Source organism: Natator depressus, chromosome 3 (genome assembly GCF_965152275.1).
Source record: "Natator depressus isolate rNatDep1 chromosome 3, rNatDep2.hap1, whole genome shotgun sequence".
NCBI classification, from domain to species: Eukaryota; Metazoa; Chordata; order Testudines; family Cheloniidae; genus Natator; species Natator depressus.
The window spans coordinates 120,595,520-120,611,604 of NC_134236.1; the positions used below are offsets into that span (position 1 = coordinate 120,595,520).

The following is a 16,085-nucleotide window of genomic DNA, read 5'->3' on the forward strand; positions in this document are numbered from 1 at the left end:
GAACTCTAGAAAAATGAAGAAGACAAAATTTCTGATATTTCTTAGGTCAGAAGCAAGCAGTGAAAAAAACCGGCATCATAAAGAAGCAGAAACAAACAGCAACAAATGCACAAACACAGGTTTTTTTCTATGGTAGATCACTTTTAAAAATTTCACTTCAAGGCATTGTTTGCAGCATTTCTGATGGGAAATGTATCTAATACTATAACTGAAACTTGTTTAACTGCCCCAAAACAACAGAACTGAAAAAAACTGTTTCTGCACAGGCTCTGCTGAGAGGAAATCAGAGAGAAATACTTGAGAGGGTTTTTTTCTTTTCTTTTTCAATCCATGCCCCAGCAAGTAAGTTGCTAACAGCAGAAATGAATGGTATTGATGGGAAACACAAGCTGCACTTTGCCTATTACTAATGTTAATATTGCAACCAGAGCTGAATCAGAAGGTGTTGGATCTGTTATTTCCCGAGCCCTTGAGATCGATAAATGAAGCTTCACATGAGTAATCTGAGGAGCGTTGGGTTGATGGAGAACAACATACTTTTCTGAGTGTAGGAGAGGCATGAAAAGTCAAACCGCACTGGGGGGCTTCTTGTCCACTGAAGGAGCTTGAGATCTTCTGGCCTGGTGCAAGTGGGAGGTAAATTAGGATCTGCTGCAGTTCAGGGTGAGGCAGAGATTCGCGTGTGAAACTTGGTTTTCCCAAGTTTAGAACTAAGCCATCAAAATGTTCTCTTCTGGGCTCAAACTTGGTATGACAACCTCAACTCAGGAGATGATATTTGTTACAGCAAAAGAGTGAAGAATAATCGGTTTTGTGTTTTATTTTAGGTTGAAGGCGAGACAATAAAATAAAGTCACTGATTTCAGTCACTCCCTGGCATTCCCGTAAGTCTGTCTTGAAACAGTTCGGGCTCTGATTCTAATCTCACTGAAGAATATCAGGAGTAGCTGCACTGCAGTTAGTAGAATCACAGTTAGTAGAATTCTGTAAGATCAGAATCAGGTTCTGAGGCTCAAATTCTCTTCTTGGCTGCACTGGTGAAACCCTTCTGACTTCACCGGAGCTGCACTGAAAAGAAAATTTACTCCCTAGACTTCCAGAAGCACGAGTTCAAAACTTGAGTTGACTCAGGCCTTCATTTTCTGAGCTAGATAACTGGACTTCCCATACAGTCTGCTGTGAGGGGACCATTCAGATGAGGCCCTGTCTGCCCTTTGTAGACATTACAGTCCCTATTACCCTTTTTGTAGAGCTATTGGTTTGCCCAGCAGATTATGTGATCCAGCTGAAAGAAGTGGATGACCAAAAACCCAGTTTATCCCCACTGAGTATTAATGAACCTCACCCTATGTTTGATTGCTTATTTTAAACTGATGAAATTTGCAGGCAAATAGCACCCGATGTGGGTTGTAGCCCTTGTATATCTTGAAAGGAACAAGTCAGTTAAGTAAAAGATATGGTCTTATGTGTGGTCCCTGTGTTTTTACATCAGAAATTTACAAAGGTATTTTAGCCTCCTTGCATGCAAGGCCTGGTCCCACTGAAGTCAATGTGAGTGTTGCCCCAATGCCATTGACTTCACTGGGAATCTGCCTCCACCTTCATGTGTTTGGAACCAATTCCTCTGTACAGGGGTAGAATTTGGGGAAGAAGTGCAAGAAATGCAAATCTCTTTCAGGGCACAGGGCCAAATCCATAGGGACTCTACGTACTGTTGCTGTGTCTGTCTGAGGCAGGATAGTGGGGCCAGACCAGAAGATCTGTCACCAGCTGATCCCTTTCATTATCCCCCAGTCTTAGAGGTGGGGGTATGTAAGGCCATGGAACATATTCCGGCACCTAGACTGGGACAGTGGCTGCAGAGCTGCTCCATTCTTGCTATGCTGATGGGACAGGGAAGATTCCTGTCACCTCCAATGAGTTCCCCAGTGTCTGGTACAATTATCTGGCCTGGGGGCAGGCTGGATTTGGTTCCTACTATGTATGTGTGCTACACCAAATTTAGACTCACACATTTAAAAACACTCAAAGGGATCAGGAACTGCCATGCTCCAAAACACATGCTAATGCCTACCAGCTTTCAGAAAAAATGTTTCCTTCTAGTGTTATAAATGAGCTTTTTCAGTGTATTGGGCACATATTTAGTTAAAAGTCCCTAAATAACCCTATTTATTTATAGTCTACAACATCACAATGAGTCCCTCAGACACCTGTTTTAGTAAAATGACATTCTCCTGTTAATACACGTTCTATAAAGCACTGTAGACTGTATGTGATAGGCACAAAATAAGCAGTTTAAAAAGGCTCTAAGGACATTTTCCCTCAATGTGCAGAGTTCCTCTTAATGTTAGTGTTCCACACACTTGTGAAGGGAAGAAGGGAACCCAAAATATACAATTGCATAGCAGTGCTTCCCAAGAGCTATTATAATCTCTCATGCAGATAAAATGTCCTTTAAAAGTGGTTCTAACTTTTCCTACAAGTCTCTAATCCATTAGAGCTAGGTCACAGCCATCCAGGGGTCACTCCCTCCCCCTGAAGTATCAACTTGAGTTGATTGAATTTCCAAGTCCTCTTTAAAATAAGTCAGCATTGGTAGATTTCTCACATTTCCTTCTGTGAATACATAGGCTGGCTCAGTAGAAAGAACCCTAATTAAAGACTGTATCATGCTGGTCAAACTTGGACTTCTAAATGGAGATCTGTATCTGGATGATAAAAGATTGTGAATAGAGCAGTGATATTCAAGAGCTGATCCATATGTGAATTTAAATACTTTTTCTTCAAGGTAAGTGCACATATTTTTGAGTCATGCTTGTGAAATAAAAAAAAACATTTGTCATCTGTATAATACTTTGAAAACATAGCACATTGCTAATCTGAAAGTCAGTGATTGATATTAAAATATCAGGTTAATAGCATTCCAGTTTAATGCAAAGATTTCCTGAGTTCTTTGCGTTGCTTTGCTTATATCCACCTGAAAACTTGCCATGTCAATACTTCATCTATAGAAAACTTGGTTTTGAAATTATTATCATTATTATAATTAATCATGTTTATTACAGTGGTGCCTAAGGGACAACAAAGAATTGGGTCCCAGCGTGCTTGGCACTGAACAGACAGAGTAGTAGATGGTCCCTACCCCAAATTGCTTACCAACTAAATAGACAAGACAGACACAGGGTGGGAGAAGGGATATAAATTTCAAGTTGATCTGGTGACCACCTTTCCTATTCTGATATTTTTCTATCATTTTCAGGGGAAATATTTTTGTAGCCTAAACATAACAGTCCTCCCTTCAGGATTATAGTACTTTCTTCAATTTAAAAAAAAATGCTACAGTAGTCCTATGTAGTTTGAGGAAGACCAATGATAATTAAATGTTTTTTTTTTTTATAATAGGATCAAAGTGATGAGGATGCTTTGGAAAAATTAGTTTAATGAAGCACCTTGCACAACAAACTCATGACTAAAGTTGGTTGGGAAATGATTCCCCCCCTCCCCGTGAAAAATTTCAATGAAAACAAGTTGTTTTTTTAATTTTCATTGAAAATTTTCAGTTTTCAGCAACTGAAAACTGACTTTTTTAGGCAAACCAATTTTTTTTCACAAAAACTTCTGTTCAGTTGAAAATCCAGTTTTCATTTAAAAAACGTTTCAGTAAAGAAATTGTGAATTTTTGAATTTTTTCTAGAGCCTCCTTCAGGTGAGTAAAACAGTCAATGTTTGTTTCAGCAGAAAAAGAGGCAGTGAATTTTGCATTCACAGCTGCAGTTCACGCCATAGAGCTTCAAATAGCCTGGAGTTTCACTTTCAGTTTGGCCTCACTCTATCATGTCTTGAACTTTGAGAAATCCCCGCTGAAACAACCACCAGAAATACTATGATTGCTTCAGTGTAGGGTTTTCCCAGCATCTGTTTACAACTAACTGGGAGATTCATGCTTTAAGAAAAAAATAAAGAAAGGGGAATTTTTAGTTCATTTTTAGAAATATTATTGGAATCACAGAAATAGAAGAACTGAAGAAATTAATTTTACTTTATATTCACCAAACATAATTAATGTAAACTTAACATTGCAAAAGAAGAATGTTTATTTTGTTAGCTGACAAGAGAGACAATTACTTGTCACTCGGGTTATGGTAGGGTTTAGTGAAGGGTCCTTTCAAGGCCAAATCTAGCTTGCTTTGCTCAGGAACAATTTCATTTACTGTCATTAAATGGTATTACTGGCATGAGGTAGAGGAGTGGGATTTGGTTCTTAACCTAGCTCTGGAGGTGTTTGGTCACTCTTAGAATGCAGTTCACTTTGCTACCTTGCAATCTATGTGCCCATTTCTCAGGGCTGGCGTTAGGAAAAATGGTGCCCTGGGAGAACTTGTATTTTGACACTCCTGACCCCGGCTGCCTCTGCATCCATCCCCCTATCACCTCTGCCTCCCACTGCATCCTTGGTCTCCCCTTCCCACCCAACCCGCTGCCTCCCGCTGCCTCCCCAGGCTCACCACACCCCTGCCTTCACCCCCAGACCCTGCTGGCCCCCACCCCAATTGCCCTGAGCTCCCTTTTGTGGCCTCGCACCCCAGGCCTGCCCTGCTCCTTGCCTCTTTACCATGGCACCCCCTGACCATGGTACCCTGAGTGGTTGCCCACCCTTAAGGCTGATCCTGCCAACCCTGTTCTCACTGTGGAGAAGTGAGACAGATGTTTCAGTGGGAGCAGGAGCAGGTTCTAGGTTAGAAAAATAACAAAGGTGTAAATCTTGGGTCTGATCTTGAAGCAACACTTCAGTGAAGTCCATGGGAGTTTTGTCTCAGTGCGGACTGTGGGATCACTGGATGCCAAACATTAAAAATAAAAAGTATAGATTTTCCTTTGTTATACCAATAAATTAAAAACCAGCAGGATCTTATTAAAGGGAAAAAGGCAAAATACCACATTTATTGTGAATACAGAAAGAATCATAGTAAGCAGTTAGTTACAGCTGTAACATTCCATTCAATCTCATCTTTATTCACTCATTCATTCATACAAACACACACACACACACACACAGGTTCTGCAAGGTTGTTATCATAGTAAGCAGTTAGTTATAGCTATAACATTCCATTCAATCTCATATTTATTCACACATTCACACACACACACACACACACAGAGGTTCTGCAAGGTTGTCATCACAGTTACCAGCCTTAGAGTTGCTCATGCCAAGCCACTGGCCAGGTGGCCTGGACATGAGGAGGGAGCAGGGCCTTGTCAGATGCTCATCTGATGCTCCTGGAAGTTGGTTTGCAGAATCAGACCCCAAAGTTCTCACTTTTTTAGAGTCTATTTTTATAGGAATTTCTTCCTATGCCAGTCTATGGGAATTGCTTCATCATGCTGTTGCTGAATCAATCAGCAGATAGCACATTCCTGACGGCTCCGTGCTGCTAGATGTTATCTTGTTCTTTGGTTCTCCCATTCTTGAGGCTGTTGGGTGGATTCCAGTCTGCCCTCCGGGGTCCTCTGGTTATTTCCACTTGACGCCTTCTTCAGCCGATGGACACTGGATTCTTAGGCTGGCACCTCCCTGATCATTCAGTTCTTATCCACACCAAGCATCCATCCACATCCATCCTCTATCTCTATTTTAATCACAGTTGTTAATACAACAAAAGGGCGGGGAGTCTCTGGGTGCTGTGTCTGTTGTTAGAGTATTGCTTTGAGTCTCTCTCTGTGAATTGCTTTGAGAACAGACTCTGTCTTAGAATGTACTAACGCAATTAGCAGCTTGCAAGTTTCACATACAGAGGGAGAGAAACAGTACCAAAAACCAAGAGACCTCTTAATTAGTAATACCCTGGAATTTAAACTATGGGGAATCAAACTCATTTGTGATTTTAATACAGAACTTCTTTAATATGATCCAACACCTTATGTTTTTTGATTTAATAAATGTAGCACACCTAGATTAATAGATTTTAAAGCCAGAAGGGACCATTAAATCATCTAGTCTGACCTCCTGTATAACACAGGCCATAGAATTTCACCCAGTTACCCCTATATTGAGCCCAATAACTTATGTATGACAAAAGCATAACTTGTGTTTGAGTAAAGCGTGTCTTCCAGAGAGGCATTTGGTCAGTCTTGATTTGAAGACTTCAAGAGATGGAGCATTTACCACTTCCCTTGGTAATTTGTTCTCATGGTCAATCACTCTTACTGTTGAAAAATTGTGTCACATTTTTAATAAGAATTTGTCTGACTTTAACGTCTAGCCATTGGCTCATGTTACACCATTCTCCGCTAGATAACAGAGCCCTTTAGTACCTGGTATTTTCTCCCCATTAAGGTACGTATATAGTGTAATCAAGTCATCTTGTGATCTTCTTTTCATAAACTAAACAGATTGAACTTCTTTAGTCTCTCTCCGTAAGGCATTTTCTACTACCTTCGATTTTGTGGTTCTTTTCTTCAACCTCTCCAATTTTACAAGACCCTTTTAAAAATGTGGACACCAGAATGGTATGCAGTATTTCAGTCTCAGTCCCATCAATGCTGTATACAGAGGTAAAATCACCTCTCTTCACCTACTCACTACTGCGCTGTTTCTACGTCCAAGGATTGCATTAGCCCTTTGTGTCACAGCATTGCCCTGGGAGTGTACGGGGAGACTTTGGCAAACCAGTAAAGTGTCTGAAACCACTATGTCTTTTTGCTAAAAGCAGCCAAGTCAGCAGGCTGCAGATTGGCCATTCAGCACTCTCAGTTTGACCAAGAAAGGAGGGGAGGCGGTTTTGGGTGCCACAGAAAGGGCAGCCTGACCCTGTGTCCTTCCTGATAAGAATTGTGTTGAAGTTGCTGATACATGTGTAACCCTTCTGCCTGTCAGAGTTGGCAGCAACAAGTGCCGGGTTCAGTATCTAGGGGTTCCATTCCAATAACACAATGCAAAACCGGCTCGAGCCCCCACCCAGTGACCTGGGACAAATATATAGCACCCCCGCTCGCAAGCACATAGTCTGAGTGTAACAAAAAGCCTTTTAATAACAGAGAGAAACAATGTGGCATTATGTTGGGGAAACACCACGAACAGGATTCATAACGCAACCCATGAGCAAAAAACCCACCCCAAGCAAATTGTAGCATGTCCTTTCCCTTTAGTTCTTGAGTCCAGCAACCCCAAATCACCCAAAGTCCCAAAAGTCCAACGACCCAAAAGTCTCTGTCCCTGGTCAGGGCAGCCCCAGAGTCCAAAAGTTTATCTGCAGTTTTACTCCCCAGTCTGGGTAAAAATGTGCCTGTGGGGGCGGGGGTGGGGGTGGGGGAAGAGGTAAGGGGCACCTTACATGACCTGAAGCTGACTACCCCACAGCTCCACAGGGCTCCGCTCCGCTCTCTCACAAACAGCTCCGCTCCGCTCTCTCACGAACAGCTCCACTCTCTCACGAATGGCTCCACTCGCCGTCTCACAAACGGCTCCACTCTGCTCCCCGTCCCGCAAACTGCTCTGCTCCACCAGCTGCTCTGCTCGCCATCCCGCAAACTGCTCCACCATATATTTTCAGGCTTCCCCACTACTTAACACAACACTCAGTGATTTCAGCTCTCAGTAAGTTTAGCTCTTTTGTGATTTCAGCTTGTAGTAGGGGAGCCTCAGTGCTGGTGCACCATTAGCCCAAAGTGAATTCAGCTCAGCAGCCTGTAACTAGATTCCTAATGGAATCAAAATTAGCTCCGATATTCCACAGTGGAGAGAGAAGGCAGTGCAATTAGCATGTAAGGCCCTCACCAGGGGACCCATGCCACCAAGTATTAATACCTGTTCCCAGCCTCTCTCCATTCACAGAGTTTTGGAACCCATGTCCCTTGCCTAGCGAGTGCTACTTAGTTGATGGCGAGTCCCTCCATCATAGCAAAAGGCCAAGTGCAGTTCCACTGTCCTTGATGCCCATGATCAGGGTAATAACAATTTATTTTTCCTGCCCCAATAACAGAGACACTGGGGATCCCACAGCAGCCAAAGTGACCATTTGGGCAGCTATGGCCTCATTCTAGGCGGGGTGGGTGTGCCTATGCAAATGAGATCAGCCCCTGAAGTTCTTTTCCACAACTTGACACACCTCACCACCAGTTGTCAGGGTGGAGCTCATCCTGACTCTGCTTACACATGCATTTTAGAAGAGCAGGATGAGACCCAGGAATGTCTATTGGGGTCTCAAGGCTGCAAACTCTGGAAAAACCCACATCTGGTTAATCAATAATCAGAAGGAACCTTTTGCTTAACCATTGAAACTGCATGCTTAACAAGTTTTCTTTAAGGAACATGTCATTCTATTACTAATGTATAAATAAGGGGGAAAAGTTTGAGGCTGTGGGACTCTTCGGGACTGGACTCTCCCTCTGGCTGCATCTTGTGTTCCCCACTGGCAGACGGGCTGCCGCTGTGCCACTCAAGAGCCACACTCAGCTTCGGTAATTATTGACGATGGGGGGTGTTTTACTAACTTGTGGCGGACGTGTGTAAGTGATTGAGACTAAGTAAAATTTAGCTTTAAGTGAAAGCACTCTTGTGTTGTCCTGTTTGTGCCAGCCATCTATCGGTCAGACGGCTGCGTCTCCCCTGATTTATTTCCTGACAGCACCTCGCACAGAGTAAAAGTTACCAAGAGCTTTGGGTTGAAAGAATCCCAGGTAACAGGAGCTCATGTTCAGTTGCTTGTCCGCTGTGACCTCTAAATCCTCTTCATTCACTGCTTTCCAGCCCTTTTCATGTGTACAGATGATGGGAACACTGAGCCTTGGGGTAGCTCTGGGGGATCAGATTGTTGCTTTGGTGGGTGTGCATGAAAACTCTGTGGGCATGGGGGAGGCAGTTACACCTTGTGTAAAATTAATTTAGCTAATATAATGTTATGGAGGTTAAACTATATGGAAGGAATTTGCATTTTCCCAGGACATGTGCAGTGTATATTGGAGAAGGGGTAAAAGAAATGCAAATAAAACATGGTACTTCATTAAATCCTAATAGGGCTCCAAAAGGAGCCACAATAGGTTGTGCTTTCTTTTTCAGATCTCTGTGTGTTTTGGAGCAGGAGATGAAAGTGGAAAGTAATCAGAACTCTTGTGGAAGTGGAATGTTTCCCTTTTAAGACACTCTCTAAACTGCTAATAGCTTTGGATCCAAAAGCAAGCTAGTAAGCCTCTGTGTGTAAATGCAAATTACCTAGCTGATGGGCACAAAGGAGCTGCAAACAACGAATACATCTGGTCAGCAAACAAGCTACTAGAAGACTCAGATTATGGCCCTCCAGGAAAAGGAGGTGAAAAAACAAGTCAAGCCTGAAAATAAGGGGGACAGGTTAACCTTAGTGGGTGTGGGTGTGGGTGGGAGGGGGTAGGTGTGTGGGTGGGGGGAGATGGGAACAGGGAATGGGGGTAAGGAAATTGGAATCATGTTTTGCTAAAGGGGGAAATGGGAACAGGGAATGGGGGTAAGGAAATTGGAATCATGTTTTGCTAAAAGGGGAAATGGGAACAGGGAATGGGGCTGGGGAAATTGGAATCATGTTTGGTTAAGGACAGGAATGGGAACAAGGACACAGGTGTAAGGCTCTGTGGTGTCAGAGCTGGGAAGGAGGATACTAAGGAAGGAAACTGGAATCATGCTTGCTGGAAGTTCACCCCAATAAACATCGAATTGTTTGCACCTTTGGACTTCGGGTATTGTTGCTCTCTGTTCATGCGAGAAGGACCAGGGAAGTAAGTGGGTGAAGGAATAAGCCCCCTAACAACAGACACATTATAAGTAGATAGGATACATTTAAAATAACACTGAAGTGGCCAGTGTTCACTGTATCTAACTGAATTCATAGAATCATAGAATATCAGGGTTGGAAGGGACCTTAGGAGGTCATCTAGTCCAACCCCCTGCTCAAAGCAGGACCAATCTCCAACTAAATCATCCCAGCCAGGGCTTTGTCAAGCTTGACCTTAAAAACTTCTAAGGAAGGAGATTCCACCACCTCCCTAGGTAACGCATTCCAGTGTTTCACCACCCTCCTAGTGAAAAAGTTTTTCCTAATATCCAACCTAAACCTCCCCCACTGCAATTTGAGACCATTACTCCTCGTTCTGTCATCTGCTACCACTGAGAACAGTCTAGATCCATGCTCTTTGGAACCCCCTTTCAGGTAGTTGAAAGCAGCTATCAAATCCCCCCTCATTCTTCTCTTCCGCAGACTAAACAATCCCAGTTCCCTCAGCCTCTCCTCATAAGTCATGTGTTCCAGTCCCCTAATCATTTTTGTTGCCCTCTGCTGGACTCTTTCCAATTTTTCCACATCTTCCTTGAGTGTGGGGCCCAAAACTGGACACAGTACTCCAGATGAGGCCTCACCAATGCCGAATAGAGGGGAATGAACACGTCCCTCGATCTGCTGGCAATGCCCCTACTTATACATCCCAAAATGCCATTGGCCTTCTTGGCAACAACGGCACACTGTTGACTCATATCCAGCTTCTCGTCCACTGTAACCCCTAGGTCCTTTTCCGCAGAACTGCTGCCTAGCCATTCGGTCCCTCATCTGTAGCTGTGCATTGGGTTCTTCCGTCCTAAGTACAGGACCCTGCACTTATCCTTATTGAACCTCATCAGGTTTCTTTTGGCCCAATCCTCCAATTTGTCTAGGTCCCTCTGTATCCTATCTCTGCCCTCCAGCGTATCTACCCCTCCTCCCAGTTTAGTGTCATCTGCAAACTTGCTGAGGGTGCAATCCACACCATCCTCCGGATCACTAATGAAGATATTGAACAAAACCGGCCCCAGGACGGACCCTTAGGGCACTCCACTTGATACCGGCTGCCTACTAGACATGGAGCCATTGATTACTACCTGCTGAGCCCGACAATCTAGCCAGCTTTCTATCCACCTTATAGTCCATTCATCCAGCCCATACTTCTTTAACTTGCTGGCAAGAATCCTGTGGGAGACCGTGTCAAAAGCTTTGCTAAAGTCAAGGAACAACATGTTCACTGCTTTCCCATCATCCACAGAGCCAGTTATCTTGTCATAGAAGGCAATTAGATTAGTCAGGCATGACTTGCCCTTGAGGAATCCATGCTGATTGTTCCTGATCACTTTCCTCTCCTCCAAGTGCTTCAGAATTGATTCCTTGAGGACCTGCTCCATGATTTTTCCAGGGACTGAGGTGAGGCTGACTGGCCTGTAGTTCCCTGGATCCTCCTTCTTCTCTTTTTTAAAGATGGGCACTACATTGGCCTTTTCCCAGTTGTCCAGGACCTCCCCCGATCTCCATGAGTTTTCAAAGATAATGGCCAATGGCTCTGCAATCACATCCGCCAACTCCTTTAGCACTCTCGAATGCAGTGCATCTGGCCCCATGAACTTGTGCTCGTCCAGCTTTTCTAAATAGTCCCGAACCACTTCTTTCTCCATAGGGGGCTGGTCACCTCCTCCCCATGCTGTGCTGCCCAGTACAGTAGTTTGGGAGTTGACCTTGTTCGTGAAGACAGAGGCAAAAAAAGCATTGAGTACGTTAGCTTTTCCCACATCCTCTGTCACTAGGTTGCCTCCCTCGTTCAGTAAGGGGCCCACACTTTCCTTGACTTTCTTCTTGTTGCTAACATACCTGAAGAAACTCTTCTTGTTACTCTTAACATCTCTTGCTAGCTGCAACTCCAGGTGTGATTTGGTCTTCCTGCTTTCACTCCTGCATGCCCGAGCAATATTTTTATACTCTTCCCTGGTCATTTGTCCAATCTTCTACTTCTTGTAAGCTTCTTTTTTGTGTTTAAGATCAGCAAGGATTTCACTGTTAAACCAAGCTGGTCGCCTGCCATATTTACTATTCTTTCTACACATCACGATGGTTTGTCCCTGTAACCTCAATAAGGATTCTTTAAAATACAGCCAGCTCTCCTGGACTCCTTTCCCCCTCATGTTATTCTCCCAGGGGATCCTGCCCATCAGTTCCCTGAGGTTGTCAAAATCTGCTTTTCTGAAGGCCAGGGTCCGTATTCTGCTGCTCTCCTTTCTTCCCTGTTTCAGGATCCTGAACTCGACCATCTCATGGTCACTGCCTCCCAGGTTCCCATCCACTTTTGCTTCATCTACTAATTCTTCCCAGTTTGTGAGCAGCAGGTCAAGAAGAGCTCTGCCCCTAGTTGGTTCCTCCAGCACTTGCACCAGGAAATTGTCCCCTACACTTTCCAATTAATATAATTGATTTGAATTGATACAATCCATTATTTTAAAGGCTCAATTGTTCCTTTATGGAGCAGACCATAGTTGGTGTGTTGTGATGCTGCCTCATTGCAACAGGAACTTAACATGCCCCTGCGTTGTGCCAACTCTTTTGGCTGGTGGGAGTGGCTGCACCATTGCACTTCGTCTCGCCTCTGTTGGAGAAACTATGGTTCACAGCAGTGTTGTTCTCTCATAGTCCTTGTCTCTTGTGCACTCATGCAAGTCCAGGCACACCTGAGCCCTTAATTTATTTCATTTATACATACAGGCCATATAGATTAAGTTGGAGGACATGGAACTAAAAGGTAATCTGGATAAAGAGATTCTGAGAAGTAGGGAAGGTTCAACGTACTCAATACACACTGGGGACAAGGCCACATTTTGGATGAGGTTTTTTTTTTTGGATAATAGAAGTGTAGCTGAACAAGGTTTGACAGTATTTATACTATTTGTATGGATCATATTGTTCAATAAGCGATGGATAACAGGATTTTGGCTGCAAGTCCTTCCCTGTGCCTTATTGCGGAGAACCTAATCATGTTTCATTTTTTATTACACAATTTTCATGTTGGTTTTCAGGCTGTTCCTGACTTTTTACATGTAAAATTAATGCAACTAAAATGGAATAGCCTCTCCATCGAGGGGCATGTGCTATGCAGTAAGTATAGTGTAAGTATTGTGTACTCTTGCAGTATTTCCAAATGATTATTCTCAAATTCTCAACTCTGCACAAACACAGCACCCAAAATCTCTGCCACAATAAGTGCTCTTATCCCCACGATCAGCCACATTGCATTGGGTTGCAGCTATTGGGCTTAATTCTGCTCTCAGTTGCCCTGGAGTCAATCCCGTAACTCCACTAAAGTAATTCAATGGAGATACTCTGGACTGATACCAACGTAATATAGGAACATATAATGAGGTCCTTTATCAGGGCCTGATTCTATCAACATTACTCTCATTGAGTGGTACCTTACTCCATGAGTAGTGTCATTGATGACACCAGGGTCGGCCCGAGACCAAATGGCATCCCAGACGAGGAGCGTCTATTTGTTAAACTTTTGAATACCTTATTTTTTATTGCATTTGTAGCCCATTTCACAATGTTGAGGCACAATTTGCATGTGTGCAAATTGTCATATAAGACCATTAATGTGCACACTAGGATCTGTACAACAAAAACAGCACCCCGAGTCCAGAGCCCCCCCTAGCCCGGCATCCCAGGTGATCGCCTAGGTCACCTGGTCTGGATGTCAGTGGAGTGAAGTACTCCTCTTTGTAAGTGTGGTAGAATCAAGCCCTCAGTTCTTATTCAGGAAAAACTGCCAGTGACTTCAGTGGGTGCTTAACTGAATATTAGCTGAAGTAAGGGTGTTAGGATTTGTCCAGTGGTTTCTAATCTCAGCTAGACATTGTAGAAGAGAGGAGAGAAGTATGAATTTAAATTCTTACTTTAACTTGGCGATGATTAGTGAATCACTGAAGAGGAAAAGATGAATCGCTTTAGTCTTCATGCCTTGTGTTAGCTGCACACACTCATTCAGCATCAGCTTTGAATTCTCACTGGTCAGGCCCAACACAAATGGACACTGCTCAATGGATATCGGGTAACCCAGACTATCTCTGGAAGACAAACAAACAAACAAACAAACAAACAAACAAACAAACAAACAGTTGCTCTAATCTTCTCATATCTAAGCATTACAGAGTCAGATTCTAAACCTGCACTGGAGAGCAGTTACTCACGTGAATGATCCTACTGAAATCAGTAACTGCTCGCAAAAGGTGACTAAGGGGGTCACAATCTGGACTGGTGTTTTTCTTTTTTTTTAAACCAGTTTATTACCTATTGTCTTCTGTAAGCAAAGCAACAGGATCATACATTGTCTGTATGCTTGTAATAAAAAAAATCAATACTCAAATCATCATCCACTATGTTTTGAACATTTAGAGACTTCAGTGCTTCCTCCTAAGCTTATCCTGCAGGCTGAACAATGCCAGTGATCTAAGGGTTAAAATTCATTTAAGGAGATTTTGTTGACATTTACATATTCACAACTTTTGCTTAGAGTGAAGCAAAAGGTTATAGTTTGTAGGAGGTGATTTGTGGGTCAGAGACACAGTAGGGGGAGTAGGTGTGATACAATAAGAGCTTTTTAAAAATCGTAAGATCAGTTTGAAGCTTATTGTTTTTCACTCACTAAACCCTTTATGGAGTCCAGCTGTATGGATGCTATAGAGCCACCTTCATTGGCTGGTTGTGATTCTCTGGCTTAGGGCATTCCCCAGTAGTGTAGAGCCAGCATAAACGGAGGGTTGGGGCAAGATCAGAGTGCCACAGTCCCTCCTTGCCCTGGTGTACGGGCAGTGTTGGGGGAAGGAGGCAGGGCTGGAGTTGTGATCTCCAGCTGGCAGAATGGCCCTATAGAGGCTGTTACCGCCCAATTCAATGGAGGCTGCTCTAAATTGTGCTGGGGGCTGAACTGGCTTCTCTCTGGTCCTAGGACTGGGGAGTGGGTGGGGGCATAAAGGTAGTATACACGGCTCACTTGGGTCCTGGTGCCGTCTTTCTCCTATGCTTACCACTCTCATCTAGTGGCTTAATTGTTCTTGTGCGAAGTGGGCTTTATTCTGCTTTTGCGTACGCTGGTTTTACATCAGTGGAATTCCATTCACTTGAGAGCTACTCCTGATTCTCCACTGTGAGTAGGAGCAGAATTGGGTCCACTTTTCATAAGCATAAATAACCAGGTAAGATGCAAAGCAATGTAGCATCAAGCTTACTGAAACTGATTGTGCGAAAAGACAGAGAGAAGGCTGGTACTAGAGTAGGGAAGGAAGTAAAAAAAAAAAAAAAAAAGACAAGACAAGAGATTAAAAAAAAATGCTTGTGTGACTTAGGCTCCTAGGTCCCATTTTCAAAAGTCTTGGATCACTTTTGAAAATGGGACGTAGGTTCCTATAGCACTTAAGTGTTTTCAAAAATTTATCTTTGGTTTGTGCGGCCATCTGGAGAAAGTCAAGGGGGCAAAAAGAGGAAGGAAGGCAATTGTGAACTGGATTCTGAACTCTGGGGAGCCAGTAGAAGTGTCTGGGGAGGATGTGATTTTGTACTTCAATGTTTGTGTGAGTGGGCAGGCACCAGCATTCCACACACGCTGGACTCCGGAGGGCTGCGCTCTGTGGAAACCAGACTCTGTCCCCAGCCTTGGTACTGACTAGCTATGTCATCTTGGACAAGTTGCTTCAATTTTCCGTGCCTCGGTTTCTCCATCTGTAAAACTTATATAATAATACTTGCCTGCCTCACAAGGGTGTCCTGAGGTCTAATTATAAAGCAGTGTGAGACCATCAGATGTGTGAAGTATTTTGATTAGTATTTATTATCAATGCTTTCCTGGTATGAGCTGAGCTGTAAGGTGCTCCTCACTATGCCAAACAACTAAGATATGTTCCCTGGTTGGGTATAAAACCCCCGATAAAAACCCAGTTAAATCAAGAGAAGGAAGGAGAGGATTTCCAGAGGCCTAGGAAGGGAGGCTGGACTGGGTGGAACAGCAAAGCATATCCTCCTCAACAAACACCACAGGGCAGCCACAAAACATTTATGTAGCCTCATATTGTATTTTTCTGGTGACCACCATTCCTCTCCATACTGTGGAATGTCTCTTTCTGGAGTATTCCAGGAACAGCCAGAGGACTTCACTGCAGCAATGGACACAGCTTCCCCTTCTCTGGTGAATCCTCTGAGATGTGCATGGCTCTTGGGGAATCTGAGTTCAGGGGGCAAAGCTCCTGTTGGATCTGTGGGTGGGGAAAACTCCTATCACTTCCT

At 43.6% G+C, this 16,085-nt stretch overlaps 1 protein-coding gene across 1 annotated transcript in view; it reads right to left on the minus strand.

Moving 5' to 3' along the window:
• The window catches only part of TAGAP (T cell activation RhoGTPase activating protein), an 89,313-nt gene that overhangs the window by 49,875 nt on the left and 23,353 nt on the right, over window positions 1–16,085 (minus strand). The window contains exon 2 of the mRNA XM_074946999.1: window positions 13,703–13,729. The gene's annotated coding sequence lies outside the window, so the exon portion shown is untranslated. The remainder of the gene's footprint in view (window positions 1–13,702; window positions 13,730–16,085) is intronic.